Below are 14,791 nucleotides of genomic sequence, written 5' to 3'. Positions count from 1 at the left end.
GATTATTGGCCAAGCATGCACTATGACCCGCATGCTTGGCCAATCACAGCGCCGTCAGTAGAGAGAGCTGTAATTGGCCAAAGCCAGGGTGGCTTTGGCCAATTATGGCTCAGGGGATTTAGTACACACCCCACACTATATAAGGCCGCCTGCACGGCGGCCCTGTGTAGTGTGTGTTCCGGTGTGCTGAGAGATAGAGAGAGAGAGAGACAGTGTCATTTGATTTGAGTTAGATAGATTAGGCAGAACAGTCAGTCAGTTAGCTGCACTTACAGTGTATTGTGTATATATATGCATCCCAGGTGTTGCATATATATATATACACTGTATTCAGTTTAGCTAGATCCGTTCCTGTTATCTTCTATCTAGACTATTTACATTTAATGCAGTGCGTCCTGCTCACAGTGTTCAGCTAGATCCGTTCCTGCTATTTACATTTAGTGCAGTGCGTCCTGCTCACAGTGTTCAGCTAGATCCGTTCCTGCTATTTACATTTAGTGCAGTGCGTCCTGCTCACAGTGTTCAGCTAGATCCGTTCCTGCTATTTACATTCAGTGCAGTGCGTCCTGCTCACAGTGTTCAGCTAGATCCGTTCCTGGTATTTACATTTAGTGCAGTGCGTCCTGCTCACAGTGTTCAGCTAGATCCGTTCCTGCTATTTACATTCAGTGCAGTGCGTCCTGCTCACAGTGTTCAGCTAGATCCGTTCCTGCTATTTACATTCAGTGCAGTGCGTCCTGCTCACAGTGTTCAGCTAGATCCGTTCCTGCTATATACATTTAGTGCAGTACGTCCTGCTCACAGTGTTCAGCTAGATCCGTTCCTGTTATCTTCCTACTGACAGGCAGGCTTGTCTGGTTACAGTATATAAAGCTACCTGAAGAAAATTACAGGTGTTCTATTTGATCCTATTAGTACCACGGTCAGGCAGCTAGACTATTTACATTTAGTGCAGTGCGTCCTGCTCACAGTGTTCAGCTAGATCCGTTCCTGCTATTTACATTCAGTGCAGTGCGTCCTGCTCACAGTGTTCAGCTAGATCCGTTCCTGGTATTTACATTTAGTGCAGTGCGTCCTGCTCACAGTGTTCAGCTAGATCCGTTCCTGCTATTTACATTCAGTGCAGTGCGTCCTGCTCACAGTGTTCAGCTAGATCCGTTCCTGCTATATACATTTAGTGCAGTACGTCCTGCTCACAGTGTTCAGCTAGATCCGTTCCTGTTATCTTCCTACTGACAGGCAGGCTTGTCTGGTTACAGTATATAAAGCTACCTGAAGAAAATTACAGGTGTTCTATTTGATCCTATTAGTACCACGGTCAGGCAGCTAGACTATTTACATTTAGTGCAGTGCGTCCTGCTCACAGTGTTCAGCTAGATCCGTTCCTGTTATCTTCCTACTGACAGGCAGGCTTGTCTGGTTACAGTATATAAAGCTACCTTAAGAAAATTACAGGTGTTCTATTTGATCCTATTAGTACCACGGTCAGGCAGCTAGACTATTTACATTTAGTACAGTGTGTCCTGCTCACAGTGTTCAGCTAGATCCGTTCCTGTTATCTTCCTACTGACAGGCAGGCTTGTCTGGTTACAGTATATAAAGCTACCTGAAGAAAATTACAGGTGTTCTATTTGATCCTATTAGTACCACGGTCAGGCAGCTAGACTATTTACATTTAGTACAGTGTGTCCTGCTCACAGTGTTCAGCTAGATCCGTTCCTGTTATCTTCCTACTGACAGGCAGGCTTGTCTGGTTACAGTATATAAAGCTACCTGAAGAAAATTACAGGTGTTCTATTTGATCCTATTAGTACCACGGTCAGGCAGCTAGACTATTTACATTTAGTACAGTGTGTCCTGCTCACAGTGTTCAGCTAGATCCGTTCCTGTTATCTTCCTACTGACAGGCAGGCTTGTCTGGTTACAGTATATAAAGCTACCTTAAGAAAATTACAGGTGTTCTTTTTGATCCTATTAGTACCACGGTCAGGCAGCTAGACTATTTACATTTAGTACAGTGTGTCCTGCTCACAGTGTTCAGCTAGATCCGTTCCTGTTATCTTCCTACTGACAGGCAGGCTTGTCTGGTTACAGTATATAAAGCTACCTTAAGAAAATTACAGGTGTTCTTTTTGATCCTATTAGTACCACGGTCAGGCAGCTAGACTATTTACATTTAGTACAGTGTGTCCTGCTCACAGTGTTCAGCTAGATCCGTTCCTGTTATCTTCCTACTGACAGGCAGGCTTGTCTGGTTACAGTATATAAAGCTACCTTAAGAAAATTACAGGTGTTCTATTTGATCCTATTAGTACCACGGTCAGGCAGCTAGACTATTTACATTTAGTACAGTGTGTCCTGCTCACAGTGTTCAGCTAGATCCGTTCCTGTTATCTTCCTACTGACAGGCAGGCTTGTCTGGTTACAGTATATAAAGCTACCTGAAGAAAATTACAGGTGTTCTATCCCAGCTTAGTGCAGCTACAGGCCATTAGTATGTCTGGAAGGCCAAGAAGGAGAGGCAGACAGTCACAAGCCAATAAGAGAGGGCAAGCAGGCTCTGTGTCTAGTGCTGGTCGTGGAGACGGTGCATCCTCATCAGCACGTGGCCATGGGACACGCTTGGCCTTTTTTTCGGCAGCTGGCCGTGTTGAGCCGCAACATGCGGAAGACTTGGTCGAGTGGATGACCAAGCCGTCCTCATCCTCCTCATCCTCTCTTACCCATGCCCAGGGTGCTTTGTCTGGCAAAGCAGCGGCCTCTTCCCTCAGCTCAATGTCATCAGTGACTCCTTCCCTGGCTCCACCATGTCCTCATGAGGATTCCCTCGAACTGTTTGACCACAGTGTTGGGTACATGCTCCAGGAGGATGCCCAGCGTTTGGAAGGCTCTGATGATGATACTGAGCTCGATGAAGGCAGTAACATGAGCACGGACAGAGGGGGTGCCCAAGAAGGACAGCAATCTGGCAGTCATGCTCCCCCTGCTGCAGCATACTGCCAGGTTTGCTCCAGTGATGAGGAGGGAGGGGATGATGAGGTCACTGACTCAACGTGGGTGCCTGATAGGAGAGAGGAGGAGGAGGAGGAGGAGGAGGAGGTGGCACATCACCAACTAGGCAGGATGCCCTCCAGGGGCCAGCCTAAGGGCAGCACATTGACTGCATCACACCCCAAAGCTCCACATGTGCAGGGCGCTGCAGTCTCTGCGCGTTATTCAAAAAGTTCTTTGGTGTGGGCCTTTTTTGAGACGAGTGCATCAGATCGCACCGCTGCTATTTGCAACATATGTCTCAAGCGTATCTCGCGTGGCCAAAACATCTCCCGCTTGGGTACCACATGCTTGACCAGACATATGTTGACCTGCCATGCAGTTCGTTGGCAAGCGTATCTAAAAGACCCACACCAAAGAACAAAGAGGATCTCTCCTTGCTCCTCATCAGCTGAGATTTCCAACCCCACTAGACCTTCAGTCCTCTCTGAGACCTGCAGTGAGAGGAATGAAGGTGTAGAATTAGGTGTGTCACAGCCAAGTACTTGTGGGCAATCTGCTTTTGGTACACCGACGTCAGATTGTACCAGGCAAATTTCCCTGCCCCAGCTGCTGCACCGCCGAAAGAAGTTTGCTCCCAGCCATCCACATGCCCAGCGGTTGAATGCTAGCTTGGCAAAATTGCTAGCACTTCAACTGCTGCCTTTTCAGTTGGTAGACTCTGCCCCCTTCCGTGAGTTTGTGGAATGTGCGGTTCCTCAGTGGCAGGTACCCAAACGCCACTTTTTCTCACGGAAGGCGATTCCGGCTCTCTACCGGCATGTGGAAGGCAATGTCCATGCCTCGCTGGACAGGGCGGTCAGCGGTAAGGTGCATATTACCGCTGACTCATGGTCCAGCAGGCATGGACAGGGACGTTACTTAAGTTTCACGGCGCATTGGGTGACTCTGCTGGCAGCTGGGAAGGATGCAGGACAAGGTGCAGTAGTGTTGGAGGTTGTTCCGCCACCACGCCTCCAAAATGCTGATTGTGACACACCTCTCTCCTCCACCCCCTCCTCTTCTTCTTCCTCCATGGCCTCTTCCTCGGAACCAGCGGTGCTCCGTAGGCGTTCAAGGGGCTACGCAAGTAGGCAGGCCAAAAGATGCCATGCGGTGCTTGAGCTGGTGTGCTTGGGGGACAGGAGCCACACTGGGGCAGAGGTTCTGTCAGCTCTGCAGGGGCAGGTTCAGAGGTGGTTGACGCCACGCCAACTTAAGGCAGGAATGGTGGTTTGCGACAATGGCACCAACCTCCTCTCTGCCCTCCGACAGGGACAACTGACCCATGTGCCCTGTTTGGCTCACGTCCTTAACTTGGTGGTGCAGCGGTTCTTGGGCAGGTACCCGGGCTTACAGGATGTCCTGAGGCAGGCCAGGAAAGTCTCTGTGCATTTCCGCCGGTCATATAATGCCAGTGCTCGGCTGACGGACCTCCAAAAGGAGTTTAACCTATCCAAGAACCGCCTAATCTGTGACATGCCCACCAGGTGGAACTCGACGTTGGCCATGCTGCAGCGGCTGCACACGCAGCAGAGGGCCATCAATGAGTACCTGTGCGACTATGGCACCAGGACAGGGTCAGGGGACCTTGGTTTTTTTTCCCCACGCCAGTGGGCCATGATCAGGGATGCATGCACTGTCCTGTCACCATTCGAGGAGGCCACGAGGATGGTGAGCACTGACAGTGCATGCATCAGTGACACTGTCCCCCTTGTCCACCTGTTGGAGCACACGCTGCGTGGAATAATGGACAGGGCACTTGAGGCAGAACAGAGGCAGGAAGAGGAGGACTTCCTTAGCTCTCAAGGCCCCCTTTATCCAGACAGTGTTCCTGCGTGCCCGCCGATCACACAGGAAGAGGACGAGGAGGAGGAGGAGGAGGAGGAGGAAGATTGTGTCAGTATGGAGGTGGAGCCTGGCACTCAGCATCAGCAGCAGTCTTTAAGGGATCAGTCCCAAGGAACACATGGACTTGTACGTGGCTGGGAGGAGGTGGCTGCGGACGTTGTTGTCCTTAGTGACCCAGAGGACTCCGGACCGAATGCCTCAGCAAACCTACGCTGCATGGCCTCCCTGATCCTGCAAAGCCTGCGTAAGGATCCTCGTATTCGTGGTATCAAGGAGAAGGACCAATACTGGCTGGCAACCCTCCTTGATCCACGTTACAAGGGTAAGGTTGCGGACCTTATCTTGCCATCGCAGAGGGAGCAGAGGATGAAACATCTTCGGGAGGCCTTGCAGAAAGGTCTGTGCAACGCGTTCCCAGAGACTGGGAGGTTACAAACTCCTGTTTCTGGACAACGTGTTGCTGAGGCTTCGGTCAGTCAAAGAAGGAGCGGTGGAGAAGGTGGCCGTCTGACCGATGCGTTCAGACAATTTTTTGGTCCGCAGCCCCAAGGTATGATCGGTTCCAGCAACCATCGCCAGCGTCTGTTTTACATGGTGCAGGAATACCTAGGGGCAAGATCAGACTTGGACACCTTTCCCACCGAAAATCCTCTGGGTTACTGGGTCTTGAGGATGGATCACTGGCCAGAGCTTGCACAGTATGCAATTGAGCTACTGGCCTGTCCTGCATCCAGCGTTCTTTCGGAACGCACATTCAGTGCTGCTGGAGGCGTGGTAACCGATCACAGGGTGCGTCTGTCCACCGACTCGGTCGATCGGCTGACCTTCATAAAAATGAATCAGTCTTGGATCACCACCAGCTACCAAGCACCTGATGCAGATGTAACCGAATAATTTTTTTTGAAATCTCAGATCCCTTCAAAGACTGCCTATGCTGATGCTGAGTGACTATCCCTGAGTAATTATCCTCTTCCTCCTCAATCATCACGCTGATAGCTTGTAAGAACATTTTTGGTTCTGGGCGCCACCACCAGTGCCTAAGGCACAATTTTTCAGCCCCTGTTTAACAGGGGCGTGTAATTACAATTTTTGATGTAATACTTTGCAGCAGGGCTCGTTCCTGCATTCCAACTAGAGTGTCTGTGAGGGGTTGCAGTGTTGTGGCACCAGCACCAGTGCCTAAGGCCCAATTTTTCTGCCCCTGTCTAACAGGGGCGTGTAATTACAATTTTTGATGCAATACTTTGCAGCAGGGCTCGTTCCTGCGTTCCAACTAGAGTGTCTGTGAGGGGTTGCAGTGTTGTGGCACCAGCACCAGTGCCTAAGGCCCAATTTTTCTGCCCCTGTCTAACAGGGGCGTGTAATTACAATTTTTGATGCAATACTTTGCAGCAGGGCTCGTTCCTGCGTTCCAACTAGAGTGTCTGTGAGGGGTTGCAGTGTTGTGGCACCAGCACCAGTGCCTAAGGCCTAATTTTTCAGCTCCTGTTCAACAGGGGCATGTAATTACAATTCTTGATCTAATATTTCACAGCAGGGCCCTGTGAGGGCTTACAGTGTTGTGGCCACAGCAACACCTAAGGCCCAAATTTCTGCTGAGTATATAGGGCAGGACCCTACTTTCAAACATCTAACTTACAAACGACTCCTACTTGCAAACGGAAGGAGACAACAGGAAGTGAGATGAAATCTACCCCTAGGAAGGGAAATTCTCTCCTGTAAGAGTTAATATGGGAAAACAATTTCTCCTTTCCACTGATGCTTTCCAATCCTTGTTCCACAAAAAATCCCAAATTTTCAAAAAACATTTTTCATTGGGACAAAAAAGTGAGGTGAAATCTTCTGAAGAGGAGGAAAGACGCAAAACAAATGTCACAGGGGTGATAACCCTTCCCTATGTTTTCCAAAAAGCTTAGAAAAGATTTTTTGGCTGGAGCTAAACAAGTTAAAAATGTTCAAAATTACAAACAGATTCTACTTAACAACAAACCTACAGTCCCTGTCTTGTTTGCACCGCCTGTATACTGCTGTTCAGAGTATATAGGGCCTGGTGGCCCCACACCTTTCCTTATTTTAATTTGGGTGTGGGGTTCCCCTTAATATCCATACAAGACCCAAAGGGCCTGGTAATGGCAACCCTCCTTGATCCACCGTTTGTCTCACTGATTTTCATCCATATTGCCATGACCCGACATGACATTAAACCCGCAAGCAGTTTTAAATGAGATTTTTTCTTTTAAAAATGACATTTGGTGCAGGGACTGTTCTAAACATGGGAAACACGCGTCACTTTACAGGCATACTATAGACACCCCCCAGGTACGATATTTAAAGGAATATTTCACTTTTTTTTTTTTACTTTAAGCATCATTAAAATCACTGCTCCCGAAAAAACGGCCGTTTTTAAAAGTTTTTTTTGCATTGATACATGTCCCCTGGGGTAGGACCCGGGTCCCCAAACCCTTTTTAGGACAATACCATGCAAATTAGCCTTTAAAATGAGCACTTTTGATTTCGAACGTTCGAGTCCCATAGACGTCAATGGGGTTCTAACGTTCGTGCGAACTTGCGGTCCGTTCGCGGGTTCTGGTGCGAACCGAACCGGGGGGTGTTCGGCTCATCCCTAGTCACCTCACAGGAACAGACATTACCTTTCCCTGGGAGCTCCATGGACAATCAAAATCAGTAAAATTCTTATCTCCAGCCACTTGCTAGGGATTTAGATTTTTATGTCTTCTATGCTCCCCAGCAGGTAAACTAAAGCTTCCACACTGCTCCCAGTAGGAGAGAGGGCACAGCGTGGAAGTTTTAGTTTGCCTGCTGTTTACTGGGCTACTGGCAGAGTACGGAAAGCGCAGTAGGCAGGCAAGGCGGTCTGCATGTCAGACACAGGTGAGCACAGATTGAGGTAAAAGACCAATCACAGCGGCCCTTTACCATACGATTAGCTGTGTCCAATCACAGCTGATTCCATGTAAACAAATGTCGGTTAGCGACATTTCCTTTCTTCAGCGCTGTCATTGTGTGAGGAGAGGAAAACAGATAACCAGCTATTCTGTGACAGTACACATTTACATTGAAAATCAGTGCAGCCCCATCAGTGCCAATCAGTGTCCATCAGAGCAGCATATTGGTGCCCATCAACAGTGCTGGGACAAGGTCATCCAGTGCCCAGGGCGAATTTTGCAAACTGCCCACCCCTTGTACCCTCCCTGCCCATCAGTGCAGCCTCATCAGTGCCCATCAGTGAAGCTTCTTCAGCACACATCAGTGAAGAAGAAAAATTACTTATTTGCAAAAAAAAAAAAAGAAATGAAGAAAGGTTTTTTTTTTTTCAAAAATGTTGGTTCTTTTTTTTGCAAAAAAAATAAAAGCCAGTGCTGACTAAATACCATCATAAGAAAGCTTTAACTGTCTTAAAAAATTATACAAATTTAATTTGGGTACAGTGTAGCATGACCGCACAATTGTCATTCAAAGTGTGACAGTACTGAAAGCTAAAAATCCACCTGGTAAGGAAGGGGGTGAAAGTGCCCGGTAGGCAAGTGGTTCAAAGACACCTTCAACAAAATGACTCAGTTTAAAATTGATGTAATGTACATTGTTCTTCCATAAAGGAAGTAATACTTTCATAAAAAATGTGACTTTTTTGGGAAATGGATCAGGTATACAGAATGCAAAAGGTATTAATATTGAATATAATTTTATTTTTATGTTACATACAAATTATAAGGCGGATTGATACCGTAGTCCCATCCATGCAAAACACAGTTGCAGTTCATGCAAAGACTAATATAATTTAGCAGAGCCTCATGCCTCAACCCCAACTTTTTGAGATGGGAACGAGGGAGACCCATTAGCAAAAGTATGTAGGCATAGGATACACCCCCCCACCACGCCCGCCGAAAGGGGGATTATATTTCCTAATAAAGGATTGGTTAAACCCACAAGTGCCTTTTTTTAACTACTACAATTCCTTTATACTGACTAGAAATTTACAAATGCAGCAATTTAGAAATTGGATGAAAGGTTTAGTACTGGGAAACACTTTTTGAAAGATAAAAAGTGCATTTTATATACAACTATATAGATCAGACCAAAATGAGGGACAATGGAGAAGAAAGAGGGACAGAGGGACTTTGTTCCACATCAGGGAAAATGTTCCAAACCAGGAACAGTCATTTGAAATCAGGGACAGTTGGGAGCTATGGAGTCTTCTCCTGAGTCCAGGCAACAGTCTCTAGTGTCCACCTACCAATGTATGAAGGCCCTTCTCCACTGACTACCAATGTAACAGGGCCATTTACAGTACATTGACCATCACTTTTATTAGCGGGTCCCGTCTTTCCAATGGACAGCAATGCACAGGTTACTTTATTTTGGGGGCTATCCACTGACAATTGGTGTAAAAAAGAGGAAAAACCTGGAGGGGTGCATAGTACACTGCAAAGAAAAGCAAAGTAAAGGGTATATATACCTGTTATTAGGTATAAAGTGATTACAGAGATTTCACTAGGGAAGAGGAGCACAGAGAAGGGGGACCATCAAAAGGGGAGTCTGTAATTTGTGCTTACTTCCCTGTATGAGTATACATAATGATGTCATAAATCATACAGCTATATAAAAATAGATATGTAGAAAAAAAGAAGAGGTAGTGGGACTTTACATGAAGCATGTCTATGCAGTGAATATTGAAGAATAAAATTAGCTTTAATTAAATGATGTATAATTTAATAAAAATTGATACAATGTGAGGCTGCAATCATGCAATAGATTGCATGACTGCCCCACACATCTAATCAATTCATGGGAGTTGATAATAATAATACTAAACATAATAGCAATCATAATAGCACTGATAATAATAACAATAATGATAATAACAATGATATTATTACAATTATTATCATTATTACTATCATTGACATTTAGTGCTAATATGTTTACTGATAAATTCATCATTTATAATTAAAACAGTCATACAATGTATAGTAAACATGATTAATGTAAACATTAAAGATAGAAAATAATGATATAAATAGTCATATAAACATAATCAGCAGAATAAATTCAAGATAGTACCATACATCCAAAATACATCTCAATGCATGATATTCAGAGAATAAAATATTAAAATTCATGATTTAAGACAAACTGGTCTTGGCACCCTTTATTGTGGACTCTACGCTTTTTTGTATATAAAAATGATAGGCATGATTCACAAAAGTTTAACATAAAAATAAAGGTGCAGTTATTTTCAACTGACATGTTTAAAAGAAGCTTATCCTGATGGTAAAGCTTTGTGAATAGAACCTAATGTGTTACATTATCAATAATATATGGATAATCAAATCATTTTATATCTATGTAAAGAAGGAAACAGTAGGTATCTAACTGCATGTCTTTGTCTATTCCCTTCTAAAAAAAAATCATTTGCATTAGAAGGCACAACCTATTCTCTGTGGATGCTTTATAATCCCAGATTCAATTCTACATCACTTACATACAGAAAAACCCCACCATGTCTCTGACCATCCTCTTCCTCACACTGATTTTATCTTGTTCTGGTAAGATAAAAGGATCTATATGGGTTTATTACACAAGGACATTCTTCATCTCCTCTTTCTATAACATTGTCCTGTTCATATTTCAGGTTCTGTGGCTCAGTTTACTGTCACTCAGGATGCTGCCATGTCTGGGTCTTCTGGTGAAAGTGTCCGTTTGACCTGTAGTCGGAGTGGAGGATCAGTAGCTGGGGATAACTACCCCTCGTGGTACCTACAGACCCCTGGAAGTGTCCCTAAGCTGATAGTTTATAGTAGCGGTAGCAGCAACCAGAATAGCAGACCCTCTGGAATATCAGATCGGTTCTCAGGCCAAATATCAGGAGGATCAGCCGTTCTGTCCATCAATAGATTGCAGACTGAGGATGAAGGAGAGTTTTACTGTTCTCTCTATACTGTGGTCTCTGGTGCTAGCATGTTCACGGTGATATATAGAGGTAGTGACATGTGACATAAACACGATGTGCTATGTTTATAGAGAACACCAGAGGCATCAGCGTACTTTGTATTCTCAGTTAATGACGAAGTGAAATTATTTAAACTTATGCTATATATTAAACGGGGAAAAAAACATATGAGCCTGCATAAACAGTTCAGTTTCTTATTCTTCCACAATATTTAAAACATCAGCCGACCCAATGGATGCTCAAAAAGGGAGATTTCTCTGTCATAAATTCTGACTTGCTCTTATCTAGCTGAGAGTTATGGCTGTTCCATAGATGCAGCTGCCTCAGACAGTGCTGGCTGGTGCTCCAAATTTTTGGGGGGCGCAAACAAACTGAAAACTTAAAAAAAAAATCCCATTAATTGCAGCCTCACTGTGCCCATCAAACGCAGCCACTGTGCCCATCAAACGCAGCCACTGTGCCCATCAAACTCAACCATTGTGCCCCATCAAATGCTCTCACTGTGCCCCATCAAACACAACCACTGTGTCATATCAAATGCTGCCAGTGTGCCCCCCACCCACCGTCTGCACTTTCCCTGTCTCGATGGGACAGCTCCTCGATGCTCCTCCCCAAGCCACACTCAGGAATATCACTAAGAAGGTTAAATACCACCAAAATAAAGCTCTATTTGTGTCAAAAATATTATAACAATTTTGTTTGGGTACAGCATTGCGTGACCGCGCAATTGTCATTCAAAGTGTGACATCGCTGAAAGCTAAAAATTGGCCTGGGCAGGAAGGGGGTGAAAGTGTCCTGTATTGAAGCAGTTAACATGAAGGCGCAAGCCTATAAAAATCAGAAAGCTACACCACTAAAAACACAGCAGCAATAATTCCAAATCTGTGCTCACTGAGTTTACAATGTATTTAGCGTTAGTGTTTGACAACAGGGTGTGAAAGCTAGAAAGGAAAAAAAAAAAAGAGGAAGAGCTGACAATACAGTTGAATTAACCACTTCAGCCCCGGAAAATTTGGCTGCTGAATGACCAGGCCATTTTTTTGCGATTCGACACTGCTTTGCTTTAACTGACAATTGCGCGGTCGTGCGGAGCTGCACCCAAACAAAACTGATGTCCTTTTTTTCCCACAAGTAGAGCTTTCTTTTGGTGGTATTTGATCGCCTCTGGGGTTTTATTTTGTGCGCTATAAACAAAAAAAAGAGCGACAATTTTGAAAAAAACACAATATTTTGTACATTTTGCTATAATAAATATCCCCTTTGGTTTAAAAAAAAAAATATATATATTTTTTTGTTTCACAGTTTAGGCGGATATGTATTCTTCTACATCTTTTTGGTAAAAAAAAATCACAATAAGCGTATATTGATAGCGTCTACAAAATAGGGATAGATTTAAAGCATTTTTATTATTATTTTTTTTACTAGTAATGGCGGCAATTTGCAATATATATATAATTTTATTTATTTATTTTATCGGGACTGCGACATTATGGCGGACACATCGGACACTTTTGACACATTTTTGGTAAAATTGGCATTTATACAGCGATCAGTGCTATAAAAATGCACTGTTTACTGTAAAAAGTCCCTGTTCTGCCTCTCGTGCCCGCGATCGCGCGTGGCCGGCGGTCATCGCGACCATCGGCCACGAGCATCGGCACCCCCGCAGTGCAGCGGGCGCGCGCACCTGCTATTCCGATCCTGCGAGCCGACATACAGCTACGATGGCTCGCAGGATCGTGCCGACCTGCCGCAGTATAATAACGGCAGCTGGTTGGCAAGCGGTTAGGCTGTGCTCTTATTAAACTGAAAGAATGACCCGCTAGACTTCCGCAGGGATTCCCAGACCAACACACAGCCACAAATGACTTCTGTACTGCTGCTGCCCTGCGACTGAAAGAGGCTCAGGAAGTATTGTTAGGAAGCAGCAAGAAGGCATCCAGAATTAATGTACTTGCTTTACAGCTCCACTCAGGCCGTGCGTTCCACAGAGCTGCCGACGTCACTTCCGGTTTCCCTCTGGGACAGGGAAACTAAAAGTAATCTCTTAACTTAAACAACAAAGCTCCTGCCTGTAGTAATACTACGGGCGGAAGCTGTTCGGCGCTTTGGAATGTGCCACAAAGCAGGTCAAATGCCTGCAAATCAAGCGCCTCATCTGCAATCTCTTGATTGCGTTGACGTGGCGCTTCCCATAGTGCACTGTGTCCGGCACCTGAACACAGTGCACTTAGTTAAAGGACATTTTTAACTAAGTGCACCCGTGCACTTATGAATGGACCACCACTGGTCTCCGTGCACCCCCTATGGATGGGCCCGTGCGCCGCCTATGGATGGCCCACCACTGGTCTCAGATTTGGCAAGACAGTCCTGCATTTTAGACCTCTGTCCCAATAATGCTGTGTCCTGGATAATGTCTAGGGACCACAGTATCACTCATTAGAATTAATGCACTTGAGCAGTAACTCAATTATGCATTCATTACAGTGATTAGGAGCTGTGAGTGGGCAGTCCTGTATAACAAATGTGGGTTCTGGGCAGGCCACCGTGGTAAGTGGTTGGGGTCTGGGCAGGACCACCCTGTCACTAAAGTTGGAGAGGAAGTTAAGAGGAAAAGGGCTCTTTTATGGTTTACTTGGTCACTGGGGAAGCTATCCAATTGGATGCTGCCACCCTATGTGACTCTAGCAGCCATCTTGGGTCAGGCAAAGACTATTTAAGGCCATGGCTCCCAGACATTGTAAAGTAGAAACAGGTACACCACCTGATAGGGACAGAATTAGTAGCAGGGAAAGGTTCTTGATGAGGAGGGATGTGTAGGGTTCACAACTTCTCTGGACATCTTCCTGCTTTGACATGAGACGGCCAAGCTGCATTCTTCCCCTCCTAACAGGCACTGTTAGTTTGGCTAAAACCCACTCTCTATATGCAATTGGACCCAGTTGGGTTGTCCTCTAGAGTTGGGTGAACAGGTCCGGCTGAGCAACAGTTTGGCCCGAACATCGCCTGTTCCACAAATTTGTGGGGTGCTCGGTGGGATATTCACACGCTGAGCACCCCACAATGCACTGTGTGCTTCACAGTGCATTCTATGGCCCAGGTATAAGGCTTTGCCAATAAGGACATAGAGCAGTTTCGGAGCCCTGATAGAACAGGATGATGACTTTGTCCAACTACTGATCAGTGCCCATAGTCCCACCCCCACACTATAAAAGGTTCCTTCCCACAGGAAGCTTTGCAGTGTGTTGTTGGAGTGGAGATAGCTGGACCAGGTCTCAGTTTGCTACTAGCAAGTTAATGGATTCATGAAGAATCGTTCCTGCCAAACCAATCTACTAACCTTCTATGAGGAGGTGAGTTGCCATCTAGATAAAGGAAGGCCCGTAGACGTGGTGTATCTGGATTTTTCAAAAGCATTTGACACAGTTCCTCATAAACATTTACTGTACAAAATAAGGTCCATTGCATGGACCATAGAGTGAGTACATGGATTGAAAACTGGCTACATCCGACTGAGCCCTAGGACCCAGCGGGAATGGACAAGCAAGTTGCAATGGCGAGGTCGCGCATGCGCAGCTCAGTCCTCACGTCCGCATCCGGGGGTGGTGATAAATGGGGAGTACTCGGAATGGTCAGGGGTGGGTAGTGGGGTCCCCCAGGGTTCTGTGCTGGGACCAATCCTGTTTAACCACTTCCCGCCCGCCCTATAGTGGATTGACGTCCGGGAAGTGGTTCTGTTATCCTGACTGGGCGTCAAATGACGTCCAGCAGGATAACATGCCGCCGTGCGCCCGCGAGGACGAGCATCGCGGCGATCGGTGAAGCATTGTGTCAGCCTGACACACCGCTCCACCGATCTTGGTAAAGAGCCTCCGGCGGAGGCTCTTTACCACGTGATCAGCCGTGTCCAATCAATAGGAAGAGCCGTTGATCTGCTTT

This window comes from Aquarana catesbeiana, linkage group LG01 (genome assembly GCF_042186555.1).
Source record: "Aquarana catesbeiana isolate 2022-GZ linkage group LG01, ASM4218655v1, whole genome shotgun sequence".
Taxonomy (NCBI): domain Eukaryota; kingdom Metazoa; phylum Chordata; class Amphibia; order Anura; family Ranidae; genus Aquarana; species Aquarana catesbeiana.
Note: the sequence above shows the minus strand (reverse complement) of the source record.